Source organism: Anser anser (assembly GCF_964211835.1).
Source record: "Anser anser genome assembly, chromosome: 5".
Lineage (NCBI taxonomy): Eukaryota > Metazoa > Chordata > Aves > Anseriformes > Anatidae > Anser > Anser anser.
The window spans coordinates 21,289,292-21,315,346 of record NC_139725.1 but is presented as its reverse complement, the minus strand read 5'-3'; the positions used below and the strand labels follow the sequence as shown (position 1 = coordinate 21,315,346).

Here is a 26,055-nt window from a genome sequence, read left to right as displayed (position 1 = left end):
CTTCGCTGGAGGCTTAGTTTTATCCAGGGGCCGCTGAGGCACTGGCACCCGCAGCCACTCTGCAGCCAGCAGCTCCTGGCAGAGGGGCACAGCAGCTCCTTTTGGTGCGGTTTTTCCTTCAGCTACAACACCAAGATTTGCCAGGGCTCCTTTGTCAGCACCCTTAATATTATGTCACCCTCAAAGCAAATGTGAGGGCAAAGGCACATGTCATGGCTTGAGCTGATCCAGGAACTTGCTCAGCGCCTTTTCCCCCACACCCCCTTCTGCACTTCTCTGGCACACTTTGGGCTCATCCACAGCCGGTCCCGCTTGCTAAGGTGGCGGAAAAGCAATCCTGAGCAGCACACTTAAATGTAAGGTAATTTTCTGCCAGGTCCGTGAGTTGAGTTGTCTGGGGCCAGACCCCATGAGAACCGTGTGAAGGATGGGGCAGAGACCTGGGGGGACCACCAGGACCAGCCGGTTTTGGGCAGGCATGGACAGTTTGACAGCTCAGCCCCAGCTGGCACCTGCACTTCATGGCCATCCTCCTGCAGCCTGCGTTCGGGCTCCAGGTGGATCCTGTGTTCTGGATTTGGGGTTAGTTACACAGGATAAAGTCCAGGCTAGGCTTTGGCTTGATCAGCTTTACATCTCCTGAAGACTGCCTGTCTGTGGGAGGCTGTTAACGCGTGTTAACAGATGCACCAGTAAGGATCTTCCAAATCCTCATCTTGGGAAAAACAGCACTATAAATACCACAAGTGCCTGATGTTGTTAGCACTAAGGGAGCTCAGCTAGCAGCAGGGAAATTGTATCAAAGCAGTAACCTTTGCTAATACAATATTTCTGTAAACCAAAAATCCAGTGGTTCTTAAGTTGCTGGCTTCTTTTAGGAATCTGACTATGCCAACACCCATGTATGTATTTTCCTGCTTTAGAGAGGTTTGTCTCACCTTTGTGATTTTGAGTGATAAGCACTTCATTCAGGGCAACTACTTAGATTTGAAAGGAAATAATAAACTACCATACATAATGTTCTGATTGTCTAAAAACTGATTTATTTTTAAAATAGATATTTCTCTCCAGAGACCATATCCCACGCTACCAAGGATAGCAACGTTTTTCTGGGATTGAATCCCAACGACAGAGAAGTGAGTCTGCCTAAAATGGTGCATTGTAATAACACAGAGGATCCATCCAGGGTAATACCGCTCCACCAACCAGAAGACTGAAGCTGGAGCCGAGTTAAGATGCATTGTCTGGGATTTCAAGTCAGAAAACCCTCAGAAATGTAGAGTTTGCCACACCAGAAGGCAAAGTTCTTAGCATTAAAGGGATTTTTACTGAAATGATCAGCTTTGAAATCTTTACTGTGCCTTTTCTTTCTCAAAGACATTACACGGTCACTTAACATCAACATAGGTGATGATGAAGAAGAAAGTCATAGATAAAGCTTTCAAAACAATTCTCACCCTCTCCATCTTCCTTGCTGGTTTGCAGTTGAGTTTTCACACTTCTAGTTCTGCCACAGCTTCCAAAGAAAATTAGAATTGAGTGTGATATTAAATATTTTTTTAATTATTATTTTAAATAAATAAAATAAGGACCTCTGGGCTGATGCCGAGGACAAATAAATATCTACAGCAAGTCTTTCCCCACAGTACACTCTTCAGTGGGTCAGTTTTAGGGAACAGACTTCCCTTTTTCCAGTTCTGTTAGCTCATGAATGAGCAATAGCTTATTATCTGAATTTTATGATTTAAGCCTCCACTGTGCAATTGTCAGTACAGACGAACTTCATTTCAGGGATATCTTTAGCTCAAATGAAAAATGCAGTTGGCTTTCACCAGTCACTGTCCTACTGAAATACCACTAAGATATCAGAATTGTCTTGGTTGGATTTCCTCTCTTTATCATCTTGTCCATTCTGTTGTGGTTTTGGTTTGGTTTGGTTTGGGTTTTTTTTGTAAGCTGCTGAAGCAGAAAATGGCAAAAGTCCTTATAATTGAAAAAAAAAAAATCAGAATTCTGATTCTTTTCCCACTTTTCTGATCCAAATGGCTACAAAAACATTGTGTTCAAAATGGTGAGCAGTGATACTGCTCAAGTTTATTCCATCTCCTTGCCTTTTATTTAGAAAGTTCCTACCTACAACTAGAAAATTTGGAGGGGCTCAACAAATATGCTTTTTAACTGTCATGCCTTACCTGAAGTATTATGGTGCTGAAGAATTATGGCTTTGTCTTTACAGTACTGTATCATCCAAGTTAAATCCATGCTAACAAACAAATGAAAAGAAGGTTTTTCGAACTGCATGAGCAAGAAGTCAAAATGTCTTGCACTGAATTACTTAAGATAATAAAAACAGTCTATTTCTGCCCTTTTCTTTTTATCCCACAAGTACTGGTGAATTTATATAGCTAGTATGTAAATTTCTTTGAATTAGAAAGAGAATAAATTCTATCAAATATAAGGCATGTTTGGGCTGCTGTAATTATATCCACACCAGTAGTTGTACCAATATAATTATTTTGTCAAAAAATAAAAATAAAAAAAAATAAAGATTATAAATGTTGTGCATAGCCAGGTCATGAATAATGTGTTACCTCTGCCTACCTAAGTGCTTATGTGTTTCATAAAGATTTTCTCAGTTATGTTGATGAAAATATGGCATATACATTGCTATTTTTTATTTTATAAAAAAAAAATAAATTTGACATTTTTGCATAAAGATCACAATAAAAAGTTCTAGATTTGGGTTTTTGTGATACAAAATGAACATAAACGTAAGCTTTTTCTATATTCTGGGTTTGATGATTAGGAACAGATGTTCATGGACTTGGACATCTTACAGTATGTGTAATTACTAGAGCTGTCCTCCTAATCATAGCATGCAGAATTGATCACATACCACATCTAATTAAAGCAATTTCTCCTCCCGATGCAGAACCATGAAAGCACTATTCCCTAAATTCTCTTCTGAATGGCTTGCTAATAAAACTTACATCAAAGATTTGTTTTCCTTTCTTAAAATGTTTCTAATAAAATTTTTCATGAAATTAAAGTAGTATTTGGCATCTATTTTGTAAGATGTTTGCCAGATGTTATTCTGAGCAAGTACTGTCTGAGTATTACTTTGGCTGCTTAAAATGTAAAATACATGTTCATATCAAGTTATAAAATTAACAATTTACACATACAAACAGTTGCAGAGTCAGCCTTAAGACCAAACTGCAGCCAGCCTCTCCTGGGCTCAGTTCCAAACACCCTCATGGCAGGACATATGCTTTATTCAATTTAAAATCTGAATTGCTTTTTTGTAAGTAAAGTTCAATTAAGATCTCGACACTAAAGCACTTCTGAGGATCTTGGTGGCTGCCTCTTGTTCATACATTTGATCCTCTGATAGACAGTTGTTTTTTTTTTTTTTCTTTTAATCTTTTCCTGCCTCAGGGGCTGATAGCAACTTTCCCAGCCCCATATTAGCAACAAAAATCGATGTTATTAGGTGATTATCGTGAGCTAAAAGTTTAACAGTCAGAATTCACACCAGCTTCCACACTTGCACTGCTCACATCTGGCAAATCCTACGCCCGCTATTCCTCTTCACCTCCTAGCCCCATCCTGGTGCCTGAACAGGGTGCAGTCTCTGACACGGGGCTCCCACTCTCATTTGTCAGGCCAAATGACGGCACCTTTATGCAGTGAACAACCCACTTGCAGCTCAGCAACAGACACCAAGTGTAATTAAAAAATGACTTTTCAAATATACTTTGTTGTTCCCACTTAGCCAGTAGTGTCTTTCCCCAGTGAACCTTTCAAAAAGCAATGCAGAAAAGAAAATCCAAAGCAAAAGAAAAAAAGCAAAAGAAATGCAAAATACTACAACCAATGCAAGCCACCATTTATTTAAAATGCTGATTTTATTTATGATTTCATTCATATACTTTTAAAGCATTAATCTGATAGACAAGACAGTGCTCACACAGCTAATCTCGTGGCCAAAGCAAGTTCCAGTTACTCCTAAATCATTCTTACAATGGATCAATTGTCCTTAATTCACGTTTTCCATCATCTTTCCATAGAGACCAGTTGTAAATTATCAGCTTTTTTTTTTTTTTTTTTTTACTGGCTGCTTGGCAATGAAACGTTAGCATGTTGCAGCGCTGCGGTGTGTCCAAATAAAACCACTAGACCTGGTGAACACAACCCGCACCTTTCCTGCACAAAAATTGCCATAATTAGCCTCAGTTCAAAATTTTACTATTATTTAATGTCAACAAACAGATCAATCCCACTTTGCAGTTCCTTCATTGCCTTCGCGGGGGGGGGGCGGGGGGGGGGGGGCGGGGGGAGGTTTACAGTTCAGAGGGTAAGTAGCTATTTTCTGACAAAAGCCCAGTGGAGGTTCAATAGCATCCTCAAGGGAGCTCAAGCCCAGACAACACACAGCAACATTACTTTTGGGAATCTGGGTGCCTAAAGCAGATAGCAGCAGTTAATGACTTCAGTGAGCACTCACTGTCTTCAGTGAAGGCTTCCCTTGACTTAAGATAATATGAGCAGACACTGGGTAATTGCCATATGCAGAGATTGGAGCAGACAGGCACATGTTCAAGGCTGTAGGACCACGGTGAGCTACTAGATAATACATTCCTTAGCAATTTTGAGAGAAAATATCTATTTTTCTGGGTGTATGGAAGGAAGAGAGAAACACTAGAAGAATGCTCATGACTAAGCTTGTCTCCCCGTTGTGTGGTGGTGTATGGAAACTTCATCTGAGTTCTTATCTGTCCTGCTGAGCTCTGAATGGTCTGACGTTATGACCTGAAAAAGAAGAAAAAGAATAAAAAAAAAGAAAAAAAAAGTCTGAAAATTGTTCCTTTTCTCTCTTCCTTAAGGAAGAAAAACTTGTTTATGTTTTGCAAACAAAGATTTTAGCAGATGACCACACCCTTGCTTAACTAGGAATTATTACGTGATTATGCCTCTGGCTTGAGGGTGAGGAATCAGAGAGATCTGTGCCACATTGTGCTGTAATTTGAGAGGCTGATTGCACTGATTTCTTGCGGCTTGCTCTAGGTACGAGTCTATCCTGGGGGCCCTGTCCTTAGGACCACAATATATTCCAGGAGTTACTCTGCTTCTTAAAAGAACAAACTGCCTGAAGAAAAGCCCATTAAAGTCTTGCATGTGACCTCAATAAAGTCTCAGTGAGGAAAAGCACACATATTTCTTCTGGAAGAGTTACTGCTTTTCCTAGAGGCCAGAATCTCAATAGATTATAATACATTGGTCACAGAGTGGATCAATTCATGTTCGTTTTTTGTTTTGTTTTTTTTTTTTCCTCAGAGATTCTGTTCACAATTCCCATGCCTTTACCCATGAAAGACAGAAAAGATAAATCGACATCTTACACGGTAAGTTGCTATTTCAGCAACAAGCTGTCTGAGCACATGTGTATTAAATATTTGACCGGGAATAGTTACAGCATTAATTATAAGGGTAGGCTGGTTTTACAGAGAAAAGTGGATCATCCCATTAACCTGCCTCATTTAACAACACATTTTAGTGCAGATGAAAGTAAATTCATGCACTAAGAAGCAAAGAGCATAGGTGAGATCAAGGGGCTGTGTGTGCATGTATTTTTTTAATGCATAGAAGTTAGACTATATATATTATTTTGTCTTTTAGGATCTATATATTCCAGCAATTTTTAAAAGGCCTTAAAGGTCAGAGAAAGTAAGTTTGCTTTGCAGGGTCACAGCTGAGAAAGTGATACAATCATGGCAGAGCTGTCGGTCTAAGCCCAGGAATTACACCGTGAGTATTTACTTTGCTCCATTAGGGACACATGTACACTATGCTTGCTACTTGCTGCTGACACATCCTGCTGACAACTTGGCAAGCTCCTTTCTAGGAGCAGTGCAAACCCTTACCAGTGGGTCACATCAGAGCAGCAGAAATGGAGACTCACACAGCCTGCCGAATGCAGGTCTTCTTACGTTCAACAGGCAGGTGTCTGGTAACCTTCTGGAGCACTACTACCTGAAATCCAAAAGCCCCGATGATACTGAAAGAGCTGCAGCGCTCCCACATCTATTCCCTGCCAGTGAACAGGCGCAGCATGGCTGGTAGGGTGCAGAGAGGAAGCCATGGCTTGACTTTGACTAAGAGGCAAAGAATGAGTACAATGACTTGTCTGAAAGTCCAGCATTGGTCCAGTCCAAATCCTAACTTAGGGACAGAGCCCAAAGTCAGGTGCCTGAATATTCATTACTCCACAAGAATGGAAACTCAGCTAAACATGCACACAAGTCTCTGTCAATTTCCTGAGCAAAAACCTTAAATTCAAAGTAATATTTACTTATTTAAACGTCGAGTGAGCATCTCTGAGCCCTACCTTCACAGCCGGTGAAGGTAGTTAAGAGTAAAAATGTGGGAATCCTGTCTTTCCCCCAGCTCATTAGCATGCTTCCAAATCATCTTCCATTCCTCTCTGGCAAGTTTTTTTCTCTGATTCACTGCCTAAAAAAATAGTTTCCCGAAACTGGATCACAAGGTTCCTCCAACTCACGTCACTCCTCTTTTAAACTTCAGTAAAATCTAGCAAATGGCCTCCTCCCTCCTCACATAAGCCAATAAGTCACCTTTATTATTGCCAAAAGCATAGGCTGAATGCAAGAGCAAAAGACAGCACTGATGGCAGCATTTTAATTTCAGTGATACAGCAAATGATAGTTTGTTGATCTCTGTAAAGCTCACAATTCAATTAAATTAATGAAACATATTAAACCCGTATGTAGCGTATTATGCAGTATTTGTAATGCAGTTAGTATGACAAAACTAATTCACCGTAATGCCATCATATAGAAAAGTAGAGGAGTAAATTATAAGTGCACACAGAACACATTCATTTGCTCATGAATGAATGTGCGGTATGAAATGTGATACACGTATATAGTAACTAAGAGAAAACGCACGTAGGATGGCTTACAGAAATTGAGCTACATTATTTTCCAGATAATATATGTAATTTTGAAATACAGCAGGATATTTTGTTTCTGCCACAAACTCAGCCTCAGTTGCATAAACTTGTCTTGTGCCTGTGCATGTTGTCAGAAGCCCACCTTTTTTGTTCAGACACAGATTTGAGTACATGATTGTGCCCCACGGATTTCAGGTTGTCACTCTGTCTGTCTTGCCATGTGATAGAACAAGAACATATAACAGTATTATTTATTTAGGGATGGGAAAGAGCAGCAAGGAGGTAGCTTGGCAGAAGCCTGTAAAAAAGCTCATGGGAAGTAGCCACACTCCATTCCGTGGCTTACAACCACTGAAGCCTGTTATCACTCACGTACTTAAAGGCAGTATTTCACAGGCTGCTTAGCACTTTGCTCATATGGCACAGAGGAATAAAATTCATTGTGCCAAGAAAACACTCCTTCATAATTTCACCAGCACTTCTCAGAAGGCTGTAAACAATATTGGCTGCATATTTTCCCAGCTTGTGTCCCACCACTCAGGGATTCCTCTTGAAAGATATTCCCTCAAGGATTCTGTCTGGAACAGCTTAACTTCCTTCATTAAATGTTTCCTCTGCTTTCCCTTTCCTATCCCTTTAATTCAGTATTCCCAGGAGAAGTTTTACAAGATGCTGATCTTGCACAGTAAAAAGAAAAAATACTCAGCACCCAAGGCCTTAAATGGAGTGTTTGCTTCAAGACTTTAATTAAGGCTTAAATATATGTTTTTAAGTGAGGAACTAAAAGGCTAGGAACAATTATCTGTCCTGTTTTTTTTTTTTTTTGGGGGGGGGGTTATTTTTCATTTCATTTGTAACCTCAAGGAACAAATTTCTGCAATATCTTTCCACACCCCCTGCAAAATTTCTGGTGATTGTTTGAACCATGGGGTAAAAAAGGAGTGGTGAGTGTGTATTTTGTAAGCTTAAATCCAGAGGCCAACAAAACACCAAAAGAAGCAGAAAATCCTATGGTGTTGACTGTGCCAAGTTAGGATGGTATACCTGGGAAAGGATCCCTCCAAATATGTCCTGTTATTGTGCTCTTTCCCGAAGCATCTACAGCTGCCACAAGGACAATGAGGAACTGGTCTTCTGCTCCCATCTAGGAGCATCCTTATGGGAACGGCAAAGTACTGAAAGAGAAGAGGAAAGGCAGAGATATGCTGAATGCAATCCAGACAGTGAAACATACAACAGAACTACTGGAAACAATGGTAGGGAATGCACTGGCAACCACAGGAAACACAAACTTTGAGCTACGAAGCTGAAGGAATGCGAGCCATTGCCACCAGCCAATATGTACATCTTGCTCCACTGGGTTGCCTTTTCCTCCTATGGAGCTTTCAGTAGACTTCTTCATCCCACAACAATTCCTCATTAATAAATCTCAATTGTTTTGTAAATCAGTGTCCTTTTATTGTAAGTGATAACCATAACACTAGAGGGGAGATGAACAATAGAGACAGAACAGATAGATACCAGCATGCAGCTTTACAATCACTGTGTCAAGGAAATACTGTATTGCTATCACCTACCGTCAAAATAAGTCAGTGGTGCACTCCCCATCCCCATGTGAAATGCAGTATACCCCCACACTAGAAGTGAACAGATGGCCTCTTTAGGACTCTTCCATGGGTTAGTGACAGCACTTTTGGCTTCACAAGCTTTATGTACCAAAAACCAGGTAGTCTAGTAATGTTCCTGCTGAGCTTAAACCATATTATGAGATGCTTCCACTTGCCTGACGACTTTCCCCAGACTTACTCCACACCCTCTGCGACTACTTGTCACCTGTGGACTCTGAGCAGGAAGAGAGCACTGCATTGCATCAGCCTGCAAATGACAGGACAGGCAGGGCACCTTGCTTAGCGTCAGGAATATCAGGGAGGCAATTGGGGATGGGAGGTGTCCTTGCTAACAGCTTCGCCAAATGTTTCCTGAATGCTCTGCTGCCAGGCACTTCTCCAGCCCAGGTAGATGGCATGGAGGCATCCCCTGTGACCTGCTGCAGCATGTGAGATACCAGCTCGCAGTTATCTTCCTGGCAGGTGGGTGAGGATGACACAAAAATTAGCACTCATGATCAATAAGGAACTTGGAATGAGTCCTAATGGGACCTATGATCTTCATGTACATTTTCTCACTGGAAGTCCACAGCTTCAAGGACATGATGCACCGTCAGGTTTCATTCTCCTTGCAGGCCAATATTAACAACCAATTTCACCAAATGTATGTCTGTCCTGCCAACACAGCACTCACAATCAGCCATGCTGCTTCCTCTCACCTGTGTTCTCTGCCTGCCCCTGGGCACAGACACCAGCGTCCTTCCCACTGCAGCGGGGTCGATCCTGACATAACAGGGGGAAAGGGCTTAACTGCTCCATCCTCATCCACGCAGGTGATGATAGGGTCAGGAATGAGACAGGAAAATAAATTAATGGATTTAACAAAGTGTTTGGATTTAACTTTGGATTTGGATTAACAAATGGATTTAACTGGTGTTTGAACCTCCAACTCCCACTATGGTGATGAGAACTGGTATGCATTTTTAGCAAATTTCTAAGGAGATGCAGAAAGACAGAAGCATTAGCATCTGGCATGAGTTAACACAGGTATGTCTGAAGCCTCCATACACAGCAGTAGACAAACCTTGGCTGGAATAGTACAGTCAGGCATCCATAGTTTCAGAAGAAAATGTAAAAATAAATAAATAAAATTGAAAGATTTCTGAAGAGAATGACAAAAATGGCAGAAAACCTGCTTTACAGGGAGTCTGAGCACACTGTATTACTTCACAGTGAGAAAAGTCTTTGATTTGGCATACAAACATATATATATATATGAAAAATGGCTAGAAGCCAAAGCTTCAATTTCAGGTTAGCAATAAGGCGACACAGCAAGGGGAAAAACTTACAAATGCAGAAACAAATGTTCCACAATTTGAAGTACAAAAATGACGGTTAGAAACTTTCCAGGTAATGTCCTGTCTTGGCCCAAGCTAAGGACTAAGCCATGAAGTACCACTGTGAAAGTCTGATGGCTTCTACTACACCTGTATGCAGACAAGATACTCCCAGTGGGCTGGCCCAGCTGTGTAAAGCTATTAAATCATTTTCTTCCAGAGTTTGAGAAGGTTATTTTATCCTCTTGTAAGAGTAAATATCTTTAACCAAATGGGGATAAAGACATTGGAAAGTACAACGCCCTTGATCCTGGTTTGAGGAAGAAAACAGAAGAGGAAGGCAATGGAGAACAAATGAGACTGAGTGGGTCATGACATGGGGCAAGAAACTTGGATAGCCACTGGCATTGCTCGCATGTATTTTTGAAAATTATATCATGTGACTGTTTTGCACTTGTATCAGAGATGGTTCTTTCCCTCTGGTGAGTGAATCTAGGCTTTGCTCTGTGTTTTATCAGCAGGCTCTGAAACCAGATCACTGTAAAGTACCTGTGATCTGGTGTCCTTCAGCTAATCAAAGATCCACCTTCTGACATGGTGGCATTTGGCCATGAAGGCAGAACAGAATGGAGCCTACGTGAAACGTACAGCTAGTTTCTGCCAAGATTCTTTTCAGGAAAAAGTATTAACTCCTTGAAATGGATGAAAACGTTTAATATGAAACATCAGAGCCAGTTTTAACACTAACAGGTTTAAGCCTTCTCATCAGTTACATTAACAAAAGCATTGTTACTATTTCCTTCTTGCTTGCCAGTGAGATTGCCTCTGCAGTAATATCTGTGATACCAGGTAATTTTTCAAGACCTTATTAGTATCATTAAAGGAGAAAGTTAGCTCACCAGGCAGTTTGGGGAGTAATGGAAGTTTTACAGATAGATGTGCGTGTGTGCGTGCACGCTCATGTGCATCTTGGATCTTCCTCACATCCCCACAAATGTTGTGTGGTAGCAGCCCTGGAATGCCAAAATCATCTGGGGAATTCCTCATTCCTAAGTTTAGCGCTAAAGAGCTAATGGCTTCAGTATGTTTCATTGTTCAGATGTGAGGTTAAATGCAGAGATCAGACTCAGTTTCTTTTCTGGAACACCAGTCTAATTCTGTTAGGATGTGCAAGTCCCTTTCTTGGCTGCCCTGCATTGGACCCTGGAGGCAGGGCCCTGGAAACTGCAGAACAATTTGTTTAGCAGAGCAGTAGCACAGGTAACTCAGTATTTCATTTCTTTTTCTCTGATCACTAAAATATAATCTGTCACCAGAAGAAGGAGCAGTGTGGAAGAGGACCACTGCCTTTAAGGAAAATACATTCATTGAATTCTTCAGAAAAAAACCAGACCCTGCGTGTAAATTTAATCCCCCTGTCTTCCAAGGAGACAGCTTATGTAAACAATCATATATACAACAAGGTGCAAAGGATCTAGATCACTGCAGTTCCCTAAAACCAAATATGTTCCACCTTAATTTTCTATATTATTATATCTAGAATTTATTCTCCAACCTACATTAATGGCTCTCTTAGTTTGTTCAATCCTTTTTAATCTCCTGACTTATTTTCAGTGGATAAGAAATTGCCTTTTGGTCGTATTCCCACATCACTGAGGTGACTGATGAGTTTGGCCAAAATTCCCTGCCTTTAGAATACAAGAGCTCAAATCTGCTATTAATGGCTACAGCTATGCCTAGAAAGATTGTAAAGAAAAACCAGAGTTGTACAATCCACTAGACTAAAATAAATAAATAAAAAGGAAAATATGATTACTATCACTGGAAATAGCTGGCCACCATTGAGAAAGGGAACTTATAAATAATTATTTTAGCTGTATGTATGCAACAAGGGAAAAAAAAAAAGAGTTCATCCAAAAACAGTAATTAAAAAAAAAAGCCAAATCAAGCCTTTTATTACTTTTGCCACATCCCAGGAATGAAAACACCTGCATTTCAGTTTATCAACAAGTATTGTAAAATCAGCAAACCCTATAAACCCATATTCCATTCAATTTCTTGGATGTAAACTTGGTAAACTAGAAGAGCCAAATGCAAAGATGGATCCATAAGTTATTAAAAATTGGTTCGCATAACAGAGCAGCACCTCACAACCAATTATCCCAGTTATTTGCCAGATAGGCTGGTATTTTAGATGTCTGCTTCTCTTGGGTAATCTGAGAAGATTCACTAAATCTATAGTACAGAACATTTTTTTCTGAATTCTCTTGCAAGGCTGAGATTCCCTATATGCCATACCCCTGCAATCAGCCAGGACCATCATCTATCTGACTAGGCAAGGAATGGAAAAGGAATTTTGCTCCCATATCCCAGGTCCTGCACTAAGCACTCAGACAGGGCTAAGAGCAGGACTGAGATACTATTAATAACAGTAGGGTCTTTTTAGTCCATGCTAAACAGCAGGGGCTGTATGGTAAAGAGAATTTTCATGTTGATTTGATAGTATACCATAAGCTTTCCACAAACTATTTTTAAAATCCTACGTTTTTGAAGCTGGCAGCATGTTTGTAAAAGTCATATAGCATAGACTTAATATTATACATAGAAATGAAAAAAAAAAAGTATATATGAGAACAAGTTTTCCTACCTATACTGTTTAATTTATGCTGAGAATTGTTACAAATAAATAAGGAAGATAGTCTTCCAGTGTAAAAACACCTACCTTATCATTTCTAAGTAGATAGAGATAGACACAGTGCAGATCTTGAACACCTATTGACAGATAAGCAGAAATATAATATGGCAGCGAAACTGGTAAACTCTAAAGAGATTACCTACTATTTGATCCAGAATACTTTTAGTGATCAAAGAAACCTGTAAGCGAGATAATTTCGCAAAAGGTACTGTCATTTTCCACTAGCAGGATATAATGCTTTTTGCTATTTTTATGGGCACTATTTTTATGGTGCCATTCCATCATTTTGTTGACAAAAATGTACAGAATTGTCCATTTCTTTTTGTGGTACGGAAAAGTTTACTACACTAAATTAAGATAGATTAAGATTGCATATTAAAAAACAAACAAATTTGCTTCTGATTCTATTTGAAAAGAGCAACAGGCCGCGACAACCATTACCATTTTTTTATATTTAAAATACCATTTGTATAGCAAAGGTAGCTGACAATAGCAGTTCAAATCAGTTGTCTTATATACTGGAGTAGGAAGTCAGAAGTTTATAAAGGAACAGAAAACCAAACAAAAATTCCATAAACTGCATTCTAATGTGACAAGAAAAAGTTTAGCTTTACAGTGACAAAGACCAAGAAGAATATGCATCCTAGAAACATTTTAGTAAATGTTCACTATGAAAGCAGAACATTGGGCATAACACAGGGATTTTTCTGTAATGACCTAAAATTTCTTGCATCCTAAGGTGAATTTGATGCTGAAACATTTTTCTATGCAGAATACTGTGGTTCTTGTAGAACCTGAGATAACTATAATGACTCTGTAATTATTAGCTGAGACTTATGACAAAATCTTTCTGCATCCAGTGTTGCTAATAGCACCAGGTTGATGTAGGTCTTTGATCATTCCACAGAGCTCAAGTCACATGAGGATAACATTGACCTCATTTCAAGGAAGAGTTATTCATGCCACTTCTTTGACTTAGAGAGGTTGTTCACCCAGTCATGCCTGACTGAAATAGAAAGGATGGATTTACAAATTCAGTGCCAGATACACAGAGTTGACAAACACTATAGTTAATCTGTAAAATTAGTTCCAGAGCTATAAAAGGCACAGGGAGAGACAGATCCAGCATGCTCACTGGAAGAACTCTACTATCATTTACAAACTCAAGCAGCCACCTGTCAGCTTCTGTAGTCTCTTCTCCTCCACAGACTTTTTCTCTCTGTCCCTAACGTAGTTCATATACTTGTCTAGCCCCATGGTTCTTTTTTTTTTTTTTTTCTTTTTCTTTTTAACTTTCCACTTCCACTATCATCTCTGTGCAACATCTTTCACAGAGCCCAGCCTCTCAGCTCTTTCAGGTCCTTATTTCTGCCCCCCTTCCCCCTCCCCCCCCATATAGATACCTGACGATCTTGAAGATGCCTTCATAGGATTGCTCTCTGAAAAATGCAGTTATTCCCAATCCTCCAGTCACTCAAAGAAAGAAGAGAGAAACTCTGACATGCCAAGGTGACAAAGAAAAGCTAAGTTTAAGCAGAGAATTAAATTCAGGTTATCAAGAGTCTTTGCAAGAGGACATGTCTCATGTCTTCCAAATCCCCTTCCTTAAATCCACTCTTACTACTGCTTGGAATCTAGCCTGGGCAAGTGCAAACACTTGTAAAACAAATGACTCAAATTGTAAAGAGTCCAAATATTTTCAGTCTTACTTGTCAAGTGAAAGATATCACTGTCTAGCAGGTAATGCTCCTTACACTTGAGACACTGGTCTTGAAATAACTCTAGCTATACACTTCTAAATCCCTGTTTGAATCTAGCCCTAAGGGAAGAAATGATGTTAAAGCCACTTTCATTCCGAGTAAGAGCACCAATACAGGGGGATAAATACTGTTCAGCCACCACGCTTAATGCAGATTTGTCAAATATCCTGATATACAGGAACATTTCTGGATTTTTCCATGCAGGTACTAGTCCAGTCAAGCCCTCTTCAGCATTAGAAGTGTGCCTCATATCATAAGACACCTTATTTTGCAGCTATATTTGCTGTGTTGTTCATTCTTTGTAGGGTATGTTATGGGGCATATTGCTGGGTGCCTGTCACCTGAATGTTTATTGACTCGTGAAGGTTATCAAACGACTAGAATTACTTGCTATGTCATACACCATTACTTTGTATCGACATTATAGTGGCCAGTGCTTCTACTCCCATTTTAGTTCAATGTGACTGCTGCTTTCCCCAGTGATACATAAGCAGTAATAGGTAATAACTACGCCATGACATACTTATTTCATAGAGCTCAAGCACCCAAGCAATGAAGGAATTGCCAGTGCTGCTTTTATAGTCCGTGTTCATACTGGTATGGCAATTAGCCAAACTGACAAAATGGCAGTATTTCACTTAAGTATCTTTTTATTTTCTCTCTCCCATGTAAGTACATCCATTTCCACATTTATTCCATTATCTTTCACTAATACAAGAAATAATTGTGAGACTGAGGTTTTCCTTCATAAATGTTTCTATGCACCATTGATTTTATTTCAGCTTTGTTGTGGTTACACTAACAAAAGCAAGCATTTGAGCTACGAGTGGTTTTGTCTGAGCCATCATCTTTCACCTGATGGCTTTTTTGGTTTAATACGGGCTATTTACATTTAGCTTTTGGAATTAGAGTACTAAGAGCGGGAAAGGACCTCAGGAGGTCACCCATTGCCTCCCCCTGCTGCAGGGCAGAGCCAAACAGCTAAACCACAGCTAAGCAGATCTGAGTTCTCCCTAGCTGTTGACACCTGACCGATGCCCACACAATATCCACTGGTGGCCATTTACCTCAGCTTCAAGATCTGATCTACTTACAGGTGCTGTAACTGCTAACAGGTGATGTGACTCATAGCGTCCATTACACACACAGCTCTTTTCATTTCATGCTTTTGCTGTGTCCTTTCACAACACTCTGCATCTTCTGCAGGTCTGAAAATCTACACGTTGCAGTAGAAAGGACATTTCCACTATCCCTCTACCCAACACTATCGTCTGCAAACAGTTTACATCAGCCTCTGTGCTCTGTGATAAATCATCTGCTTTCACAACCCAGGGCAGTTATAAATAGCAACACATGATTTCACATTTTGTAAAACCCACAAAACTTCCCAAGAAACTGATTGCCCAACTAAAATGCAGGAAAAAGGGCAAAATTAACTATAATGCACCAGGTAAGCAAAACGTCTTGAGACTTTTTTTGTCTGTTTCCTTTCATTTGGAAAGCACTCAGACACAAGTGTCATTTCTAAGATGATAAAGTTTGCTGAGGCTGCAGAGAGCTTTCCTTGAAAATCCTTTTGCTCAGCAGGAATTCCACTGGGAGAATGTGGCTTGGATAATGAAGTGATCTCAAAGTTGGTGGTCTGTGTTCTAGGAATACATTACTTATTCATACGTGGGACTTCGTTGTTTTTCCTGCAGCATTCATCTTCATACTGTCCTGTATCTTTAAAATTTCCATGGAAAGGCACGTATCTTTTGCAGGAACTTGTGTGTAACTATACAGAAGTTATCTACAGCAAAATATGCATGGGAGAAAAAAATATTTCACTGAGCAGGAATTTTGCTATCAAGTTTTGGATTTCATCCTCAAAACCGTGCCTCCCTTCACAATAATGGATGAGTTAGAAAAATATTCCCAGCTTCTCTTCAGAAGGGGAACACCAGCCAATGAGCATATTGCCCTATCAACTGCTGCACTGGATCTCAGTAATAACCCCAGCTCATTGCCCCAGAAACCTTTTGTCTTTGTGCTTTTTCTGACAAAACAGCATTAACAAATTCTACAATTTAAAACCTTCGAGAGTTTTTTTTTCCCCCTCTCTGAATGGGAGTTATCTGGTGCAATGTGTTTACACAATATAATCAACAGTAAACCCTAACTAGGGTAATCCCAAGAAGAGGAACCTGATGGTTTGGAACAGATTTAAAATAACCAGAAAGGGCACAGATCTGACGTGCAATGACATATTCCAAGTGCTCCAAATACACAAGACCTTTCAACCCATTAGAAATGATAAGCTTCATCCCACTGCATCATAAGAAGAAAATAAACCACACTAACCCTAATGCCTGCGAATAAAGCAAAGCATCGTAGCTGCTTTGTCAGAACTTGTATGACCTTCCTCTCTATAAAACATGCCTCATAACAATGGTGGGGTTAAGAATCAGAAGTAGGATACAATTTACATTACACAAAAATAAACTTAGAGATATTCAGCCACTGAGATACTAATTTCCTGATGTAAGTCCCAGGCAAAAATTAGAAACTGTAGTCCATTACTGCCTCAGGACGGTGCCCCTTGATATGCCTTATTATAAATCCCAGGGTAGCGCAGCATAGTAGGCTGAAAGAAAATGTTCTTGATGATGTACTGGAAACAGATGACTCTCAGTACCCCAACACTAAACTGAAACATTTTTCTATGCAGAATACTGTGGTTCTCGTAGAACCTGAGATAACTATAATGACTCTGTAATTATTAGCTGAGACTTATGACAAAATCTTTAGTATGACACTTTAGTAGTGTCATACTAAAAAATATTTCCAGGCATATTCACAGATGGCAGGCATATATCTAACTGCCTGTTAGTACAAGGACATGCAGAGGAGCATGTCTTGCACTCTTCACCATTAGAAAGTGATTGAGACGATGTCCTAAATTCCAGTGGTACAGCTGGAATGGATGTATATGTAGGACCCAATGCATATGAATCATCACACCAGCCAGATCCTGACCCTTCACTCAGTTTTTTCAGCTCCTCTTCAGGCAACATTCCCATTTACATTAATGTGACTACTTTCACAAGGGAAGGTCATAAGCATAAGAGTCATTGCACCGTTCCTAGAGGCAGATCATGACCCTTAAGTACACATTTATTGTAGAGCTGATAGGTAACTGATGGTGTAACACAGCTGATTGAAGAAGACATTTTTTGGCAAAAGAAATTAAGTGGAGTGAATTAACTTTATGGATCGAAACACAGTAAAGCACAGGAGGCCTACTGAGGAATGGAAGTACCGATTATTGTGTGTTTCTGCTAATGAGAATCTAACATACAACTTGCACAAGAACAAGCTAAAGCCTCCATTACTCAGAGGAGATCAATTCATGTCATTGGGATTGTTTCTAAGGATGGTGGTTTTAGACAATTTAGAAAAGTTTAGCTGAAACTAAAAACTCTCCTTAGATTTTAAGGACCCAAAGGAGTTATGTATAACAATCCTAAAAAGACTTCCTAAAACAGCTAGGTAAACCATCTGTAACAAATGCATATTGCCAAAGTAAAAGCAACCAGGGAATCTGGCCACATCATGGATTTCGAAGTTTCAGCCCAGGAAGATGGAAACACCGAGGAACTATCTGCCCAGCTAAGCACATGTAGCATGGCTTCCAGAAAAGGCTAAAACCAAAAGACATTGGAACTTTCCGGACATATTTTTAACAGTTGGGTTGGGAACAGAACTGTTGAAGTCTTAATTAATGCTGTTCCTCCTTATTCTGCAGCTATGTACAGGTAGTGTATATATATGTTGCGGCAGTACTGCTCTTAGGAAGGGAGACTAAAGTAGTGCTTCCAGGGAGTTTTGGAGTCTGGTGAAAACAGTTTTGTGCAGAGAGGGATTTGTCATTTTCAGAAAGGAACACGATATATTTGCCAAGGATGCTCAGCTTTGGAATGAGAGGGCAGAAGAGACAATGAGCATGCAGTTTGGCTGAAGGTATACAGCGTGATGGACCAAGATTACACTTCTTCCCTTGGCTGCACCTGTCTCCCAGCTTGCAGGCATCTCCAACACCAGACCTTCTGGCCTTTCTCAGAGCAGGTCTCATCAATAAGGATCTGAAACTGCCCACAGAATCCAGTGACTCATCCTATATAATGACTCAGTGTTGCAAGCTGATGGAGCTTAGCCAGGCTTAGCAAGAGTGGAAAGTTTTTAATTTTTATTTTTTTTATACATAGACTTTTAGACATAGATTTTTGAGACTAGTGTCTCAAAGATTTTTGCAACTAGTGTCTACCCCTCTGCTTACAGATCCCTGTTTAGAGCCCACTGACCATCAATTTCACAGATCTCACTGCAGGGTGCTTCAGTTCCCACAGCGATTCTATTCCTAGCATGTGAACAACATATTCAGAGCATTCTTCCTGGGGGACGTCCCTCAGAGCATATGATGTTTTTTAAGCAAAGATGGGGATCAGAGTACCACAATCAAACAATCAGATGTGAACTTAGGAGACTGTCCTTATGAGGAAGCATGATGTAGGGAAGCAAGCCGCTCATTTTAGAACCAGAATGTTTATGATACATGTGTTGCAAGGCAAAAGTCTGCACAATCAGACATTGGGTAATGTAGGTTCAGTGGAAGCTGTGCTACCCACGTCTAAACATTTTCCTCACTATTACACTGCAGTAGTTTGTTTCCCAGGGTCAGGCCTCCTGGAAGTACAGACAAGTTTTGTGGGATAGATTGCTGATACTCACGCAGAAAAGCAAGACCACCAAACCTTTGCACTTGTCAATATTTGTCCTCCAGCCGTTGGTGACTAGTGGCTTAACACATTGATTCTTGTTTCCACCCTCCCCCTGTCTTCCAGTCAAAATAAGATTCAGTTGCCCAATTGAGGGGACTAGAAAAAAATCAAAAAAATGTTGCCCAGCCCGAGCCTCCAAAATATTCTTCATTCTCACAAAGCCCTTTATATCCAAATACACCCCAAGCTTTTATTAAAATAACAAAGACAACAACAATGAGATCAAAACAAAAACAACAACAAATCCAGCAAGGACTGTGATGTCTATTTTCATGGCACAGACTTAGTGTTTCGCCTGAGCTCCCACAGGAGATCTCTCCTTGACCTGGAACTGGAGCCCAAGGCTTCCAGACTCTCACCTCAGTACCCTGTTGTCAGCTCGGTCAGTACAACCTACCTAGCACTTCCCCACCCAGCTCTTGCCTGCAGGTGTTTGCACCCAGCTTGTAGCTTTTCTTGGCAGAGGTGGGAAGGGGAGGTTCAAGCAGCATGCTTGGTAATGAAATATCACCTCCCGCATCTCTGACTCGCATTGCACCAACTTAGAGGAGCTGCCTCTCACCATTTCCACTTAAGTAAAAGCTGAAGTAAACACAAACCAAGTTTGTCCTGTGTACGAGCATGGCCAGCACAGACATACTTCTGCAAAACAGCCTGGCAGGGGTCAAAGACCTGGAGTTTGACTCCTTTGACTGCCAAGGTCAGGCCAGCTGGCCACCTCACCCACCCAACTTAGCATTTATCATTACAGATCGTGTCACTCCTCTTTATGAAGAAGACTGTTTTTTAAGTTTTGGTGGTGGTAGTGGTGGTGGTTTTAGGAAAAACTCTTTTCCTGGCAAAAAGAAACAGACCTATAATGCACAAAGGAGTCAAGGTTACATTTCATGCTAGGCCAGGGTAGGACCCACCAACAGTTAAAGTTCAATTTACTCAAAGAATCTCTGACAGAACACAGTTTCAGTTTCACACTTTGTAACCCTGTATTTGAAAAGAGAGAGAGAAAAAATAGCGATGGGAAGGGGAAAAAAGCTGCTCGAGGAGTTTTAAATTCTTTTATGGTGTGAGTTTTCTGCCAAGACTATCCACAGGAACAGAAATGAAGGACAGACATTTATGGTGAGGTAGTGCCTCTGCAGACTCTCCCTTTAGAAAAAATTGGCTCTGCCAAGAAGTCTTAGCACAATTCTTGGTTTATGGCAAGGTCTGGGCAAGATTACAGCAAGATTACAGTATGTTCCTTCAGCTCAGGAGTCCCAGTTCGTCACCCTGGTACTGCCAAGAGATCCTGTGCAAAACCTCTCCCCTGGCCCACAGACAGTCCCAGGTGTTGCTGATGCTATCAGACAGTCACAGGAATAGCAGGGGATCAGGTAAAATTCAGTGTGTTAGAAGCCAGAACTTGAACTCAGAACAATCATCTTCTTCCAGAGTATCTCCAGGACTGGGCTAGAGCAGGACAGACTTTCAGCCTAGGTTTATTTATTCATATGCAATCACTTGCTTACTTAATTGTCTGTCACAGTTACCTTTACAAACCCACTTACACAATCTTTTAAGCAAGTGTAAACCAAGAAGGCTACTTAATTGTTCTAATGAAAATTTTCCTCCAATAAAAAATCTGATCTCGCATCTGAAATGTCTTTTTATTTTCTTTTTTTCTTTCTTGAAAACAAAGAGTCTTTCAAAGAAAAAATTGTGAATTTTTGCTGGAAATATTTTTTCCCAAGTTTAGGCAAAATAAATTTACAGATCAGTGTTTTGGCTTAAAACTTACCAAGATCTGAGGCTTTGGGGGGATCCTTTTACCCCAAAATACCAAAATACAAAGGATTGTGGGTCTTTTCCTTTGCCTATTGTTTTCAAAAGTTCTTTCATAGAAATCTCTTACAAACTTGCCACGAACACAATGCCCGTGAGTATATCAGTGGTATCACTCTGTGAACTACAAAGACATTACTATTCATAGTGTTAAGCTTACAGCTTTTAAGATAGACATCTTAAACTAGAAACAGAAAAAATTAGCTAGAAGTCCTCACATGAACTGCAAAAATCTGATCAGGTAGCAGAGTGAAACAGCCAAGTTATCTGAAGTGGCAGAAAGCAGTTGGTAAGGATCCAAGATGATAGCGGTGCTTCAGTTAAAAAACAAAATACCTGACCACTTGAGCTGTTACAAGATATTGCCAAAATAAACCACAATTATTTATTCAGATGATGTTCCTTGGCTTTCCTTTCAGGAAAATTGCCAGAAAATAAATGAAGTATTCCCTGAATCAACAATCCAGAAAAGACACTTAAAGAAAGGTCTGAAGTTGGAATATGCAACACACTCTGTTTAACTAAGCAATATATTTAGAGTGAGACTTGTTTTTCTTTAACTTGCTGAGATTGCTTTTTAACATTTAAAATATAACAGGCTTACTCAGAATGAAAACAATTAAATAGTGCAGTGAATTATGCCACTAACAAGAAAAGGTACCCAAATAACCATTTTATTTCTTTCCTCTTCAATTTCTTCCTTTCTTATCAGTGTTACTTGGCCAATTTAGTCTTCAGTGATTTTGCCATATGATTTATTATACACCAGGGAGAATGAAGGTGGTCATTACCTTTTAACTGTCTGTTTTTTTTTTCCTTGTTGTTGTTGTTATTCATTACACATACCTAAGAGGCTGGGTTCTGACTGTGATAAATATGAATAAGGGGTACTGGTTTGGGGTTTATCAGCCACCACCGATGTGGTAAACCACACAATATCAAAAGCTGGGCAGCTGGAGGACAAGTACCAGGTGCTAACTGCTGCTGTGCATGGGAAATGCATGGGAATACCGGGAAGACTGACTTGCCTTGGGCCACCCTCTGGCAGATGGGCACCAGTGGAAACCAAGTCCCCTGGCCTTTGCTCTCAGGATCCAGTGCCTTTGTCAGAAGTCAGACAAGTACAGGGGAGGCTGTGGGAAGGGGTGGTTGTGATGGTGACAACCACGGGGAGCCCAGTGGGGAGGATGAGAGACAGAAATATGCACTGCATCTCAGGGTATAAGACCCGTGAGCCTGTGACATGCCTGCTTGTAGTTGCCGTGTGTCTGATGCTGTGTGGTTGATGTAAAACAGCCCCTGAAACAGGAAGGCAATATTGCCCGTTGCTGTAAGAGAAACTGCTGTAAAGTTAACATACTTTCTAGCTGAAATCATTTAACCGATGCATCTCAGAGGACAACCTGTTTCTTAATGCCTAAAGCCTGACTAATGCAAAGCATATGAAGGCAAGCTAAATTATAGCCTATCCTGTCTATGGCTTGTGTGTTAGTTACGTAGATTAGCTCATACCTACAAAAATAGCGACACAACTCTCTCCCCCTACCCTTTTCCTGAGGAGGTATGTACCTTCGGCACGACTGCTATAACCCTATACATGATTTCCAGTAACTGCCTGGTGTCAAATGAAGCTCACAAAATTGTCTCATTAAACCTGGCTAAAATTTGTCTCTAAAGCACTCGAAATGAGGCATGAGCCAATTTCTCTGTAAAAGACCTATTAACAATGAGAGAAAACATGAATAGAGAAGTTTTGAAGAACCCTAACTTGCTTTCTGTTGCCAAGGGATACACTTTCTTGGTCTATCCCCATGTTCTCAGTAAATCTGACTCACAAGAAGTCTGGCTTTCAGTAAATAATGAAAGCCCTATGCTGCTGGAAACAACGTTAAGAAGGGATAAAAATCAAATCAAATCAAATAATGTGCAAATTAAACTTTATATACAGAGTTCTAGGCACTAGGTATGGTGCTTTACTGCTGAAGGTCTGTCTATAGGCTTCATAATGCACCAGGAAAATGGATATTAAGACAAAGTGTCTTTATTCCATTTGAAAACTGGTGATTACATCAATGTACTCCCCATTCTACCAAGCCCAGACAGCTCCTTGCTATTTGTGTCCCTCTTTTTTTTTTCTTATTTTCTTTTTCTCTGCAGCAAATGCCACTGCCAAATATCTTTCTCCCATGATATCTCCCTGTTCCTCTCACTTTTCGTAACCTTTCCTTGTTATATGGAATGGTTTCAGAGACACAGAGGTCAAGGCCAGGACCTACCCAAGTGACTTCCACTTTTGGATGTCTCCATACTGTGTGCCTGAAACAAGTGACATGTTGGGGATGGAGTTTTTAGTTCCCATGATGTTCAGAGAAAGCTGCTGGTGGTCAGAACTTCTAAAATTAGGAATTCTTCTAAAAAATTTCACTAATCTGATTCAACCCAAACATCACTGTGGGAAGCAATTCCAAAGTCCTAATGTTGGCTTTGGCATTTTCTGGCTGGATTACAGAGGAAAGCCATAACCTCTTTGCTCCTCCATTGCTTACTTATATGCTTACCTATTTTGTGCCTATAATTGCAAGATCCTCTCCCTTTTTGTGTTTGTTATGCTCCCACTAGTGTGACCGCTGGAATGACTGGCTCTGGATTTTCTAATACATTTCAATGAAACTATTCACATGGGTGAAGATATTCCCAAGTTCAGAGACTGATCTTAACCAACCATTTCAAAATAACTTCACTTATGGAAGCTATGTAATGAAAATGCACAAAATGTCTGCATTTTAAAACCAAAATACAGCATATTACATTATCACTATATAATTGGGATATCTGATTAACTATAGACTAGTAAACAGAACATCCAACTTGATAAAAACATGACAATTATGCAACTCATTATAGTAAAGGAGGAAAAAATACTGAGTCGGGTTTTCAACATCTGTTTACCTGAAAACAGGTTAAGGGAAATCTTCCCACTGTTTTCAGTAGGTAGACTGAAGAGCTATTAATCCTCTGACTCACCAGTCAGTAAAAGGTCAGTGGCCTTTTCATATCAGCACACTAACAATTATTTTCTAACAAAGTTAAAAGAAAATCCCCATTGGGGCAGGATAATAAAAACCGGAAATGAAATGTGAGTAATAGGGGAAGAAAAAAAAAATTAAACAAGCTAACGTTAACACACAACATTGTTTTTGATTATCACAACACAGGTGTTACAAGAGGGAAAAAAAGTTAAAAAAAAAAAAATAGGATAATTTTTTAGGCAAACACAGAAACTTTCTTAAAAGTCCTCTAATCCAACTTATCCCACCCTCACTTTTTTTTTTTTTGGTCATTACAATTGGTATTAAACTTCACGCTAAAATAAATAGTTACTCTGAAACCCTGTGTACTAAACCCTGTAGTTCTTGTTCAAGTAAAAATTCCCACTGACTTCGGTGGAAATTGCATTTGATCAACTTACTTTATATTCCAGATTGCTGCAAGTGGAGCAGCAGGGAACTTTACCAGGCAGAGGAAATCTGAGTTTAAAAGTGGTCCATCCCGCTCTTCCTAATGCACTGCACATCTGCAGAAATACCCGTGCTAAACAGCATTTTGTTCATTTAAGTTAAAACATCTCTCAAGCTAGGAGTTTATATGTTTTCTTCTTTGTTGCTGTAACGCAGTCTGGGAGGAATGGATGCGCGGGCTTAGAGAACATTTTATGTTACATGTAGTTAATTTAGCCATGTTTGTTAAATAATGGAGTTTTTAATGTAAAAGGAGTGCCGGTGGCTTAAGAAAAATTATCCGTGAGCTGTTTCTCTTTACTTTGTCTGAATCTGACTGAAACTACAACAGTAGTATCAGTGCTTTTTAACTGGATCCTGCTTTGGGTTTCAGAGCAGACTGAAGTGTTTTATTTTTTTTAAGCCCCCATGCCCAGTACTGTCTTGAAGTTCCTACCTAGACAAGCCACATTGGTACCTTCCATTTCAAAACAAGGAAAGCAGTATTTTAAGAAACAGGAATTGCTCTTATCAGCTTTTGATGAAAAATTTGACCCACTGGATGAAAGGTGGTTGTTGACTTAGGTTGACAGACATTTTGCTTTTGGCTTAAATAGAGTCACCAGGTCATCTAGAATCACTCTCTCCAGGTTGAAGGGCTGAATCCAACGGTTCCTTATCTGTACATGAAACTTGTACCGTGCTTGCTGTTGGACACCAGAGACAGTCATCAATAATTGGAATAATCTGTTGCCTATTTTGAGGTAAGTGACTTCTGCATTCAAAGGTCATGATTACAGTAGCAAATAAAAGCAGAGAAAAAATTAAGAAATTCACATTTTCTCAGTAAGCTGTGCTACTAAATTTAAAAACTACGCTTTGTGCCAAAGAGATTTGCACAACTACACTAGGAGGAAAAAGGCTGAAACATATATAAACCATGTAACACTTCCTGAGTGACTTCCACATCTATGAAGTTCTATCTTTAGATCTTAGATGTTTCATAAATCAGAAAGAGGATGATTAATCACTAGCCTTATCTCCTTCAAGAAGGATCACAAGCACTCTTTCCATACTTAAACAGAGTCTGACGAGCTAACCGTTGTAACTCAAAGGTATGGGGGATCTCTGCCGCTGAAAGTGGATTTAAGGCTATATGCCTGTGAGAACTCTCATGTATCCTTCTCCCAGCCAGAGCGCTTTTGTCGTCTGAGCAATTTCCTGTTCACTTAATTATGCTTTATATACCGACACCTCGATGTGAGCTGGTACTCACTACCTAGTGCTTCTATCACCTACTGTGAAATTACTGCAGTGCTGCCCTTCACAAACCTTGAAGTACACTGTCCTACACATACTGAACCTCAGTGGTTGACATTACAGCTTGAAGATTTCATTTGCAACTCAGTGGGATGAAAGGTCTCATATAGTTGCACAGTGACATCTTACTACTGTGACATTCAATTGGGAAAAGACACACACAGAGAAAACATTCACCTGGATACTTGATAAAACTATCAAAGAACCCAACGGGGTATCAAATTT

The 26,055-nt window shown here is 40.0% G+C and overlaps 1 long non-coding RNA gene across 4 annotated transcripts in view; it reads right to left on the bottom strand.

Moving 5' to 3' along the window:
* Positions 1 to 3,889: 3,889 nt before the first annotated feature.
* LOC310901076 overlaps positions 3,890 to 26,055 on the bottom strand; it is a 120,066-nt gene continuing 97,900 nt past the window's right edge. For 3 of the 4 annotated variants that reach the window (XR_014585569.1, XR_014585570.1, XR_014585571.1), the window contains 2 exons: positions 8,018 to 8,148; positions 3,890 to 4,812 (listed from right to left, as the gene is read on the bottom strand). This is a non-coding gene — a long non-coding RNA (uncharacterized lncRNA). Of the gene's footprint in view, positions 4,813 to 8,017; positions 8,149 to 9,299; positions 9,401 to 12,639; positions 12,690 to 26,055 lie in introns of all 4 variants that reach the window. The other variant, XR_014585568.1, reaches the window with a different exon arrangement.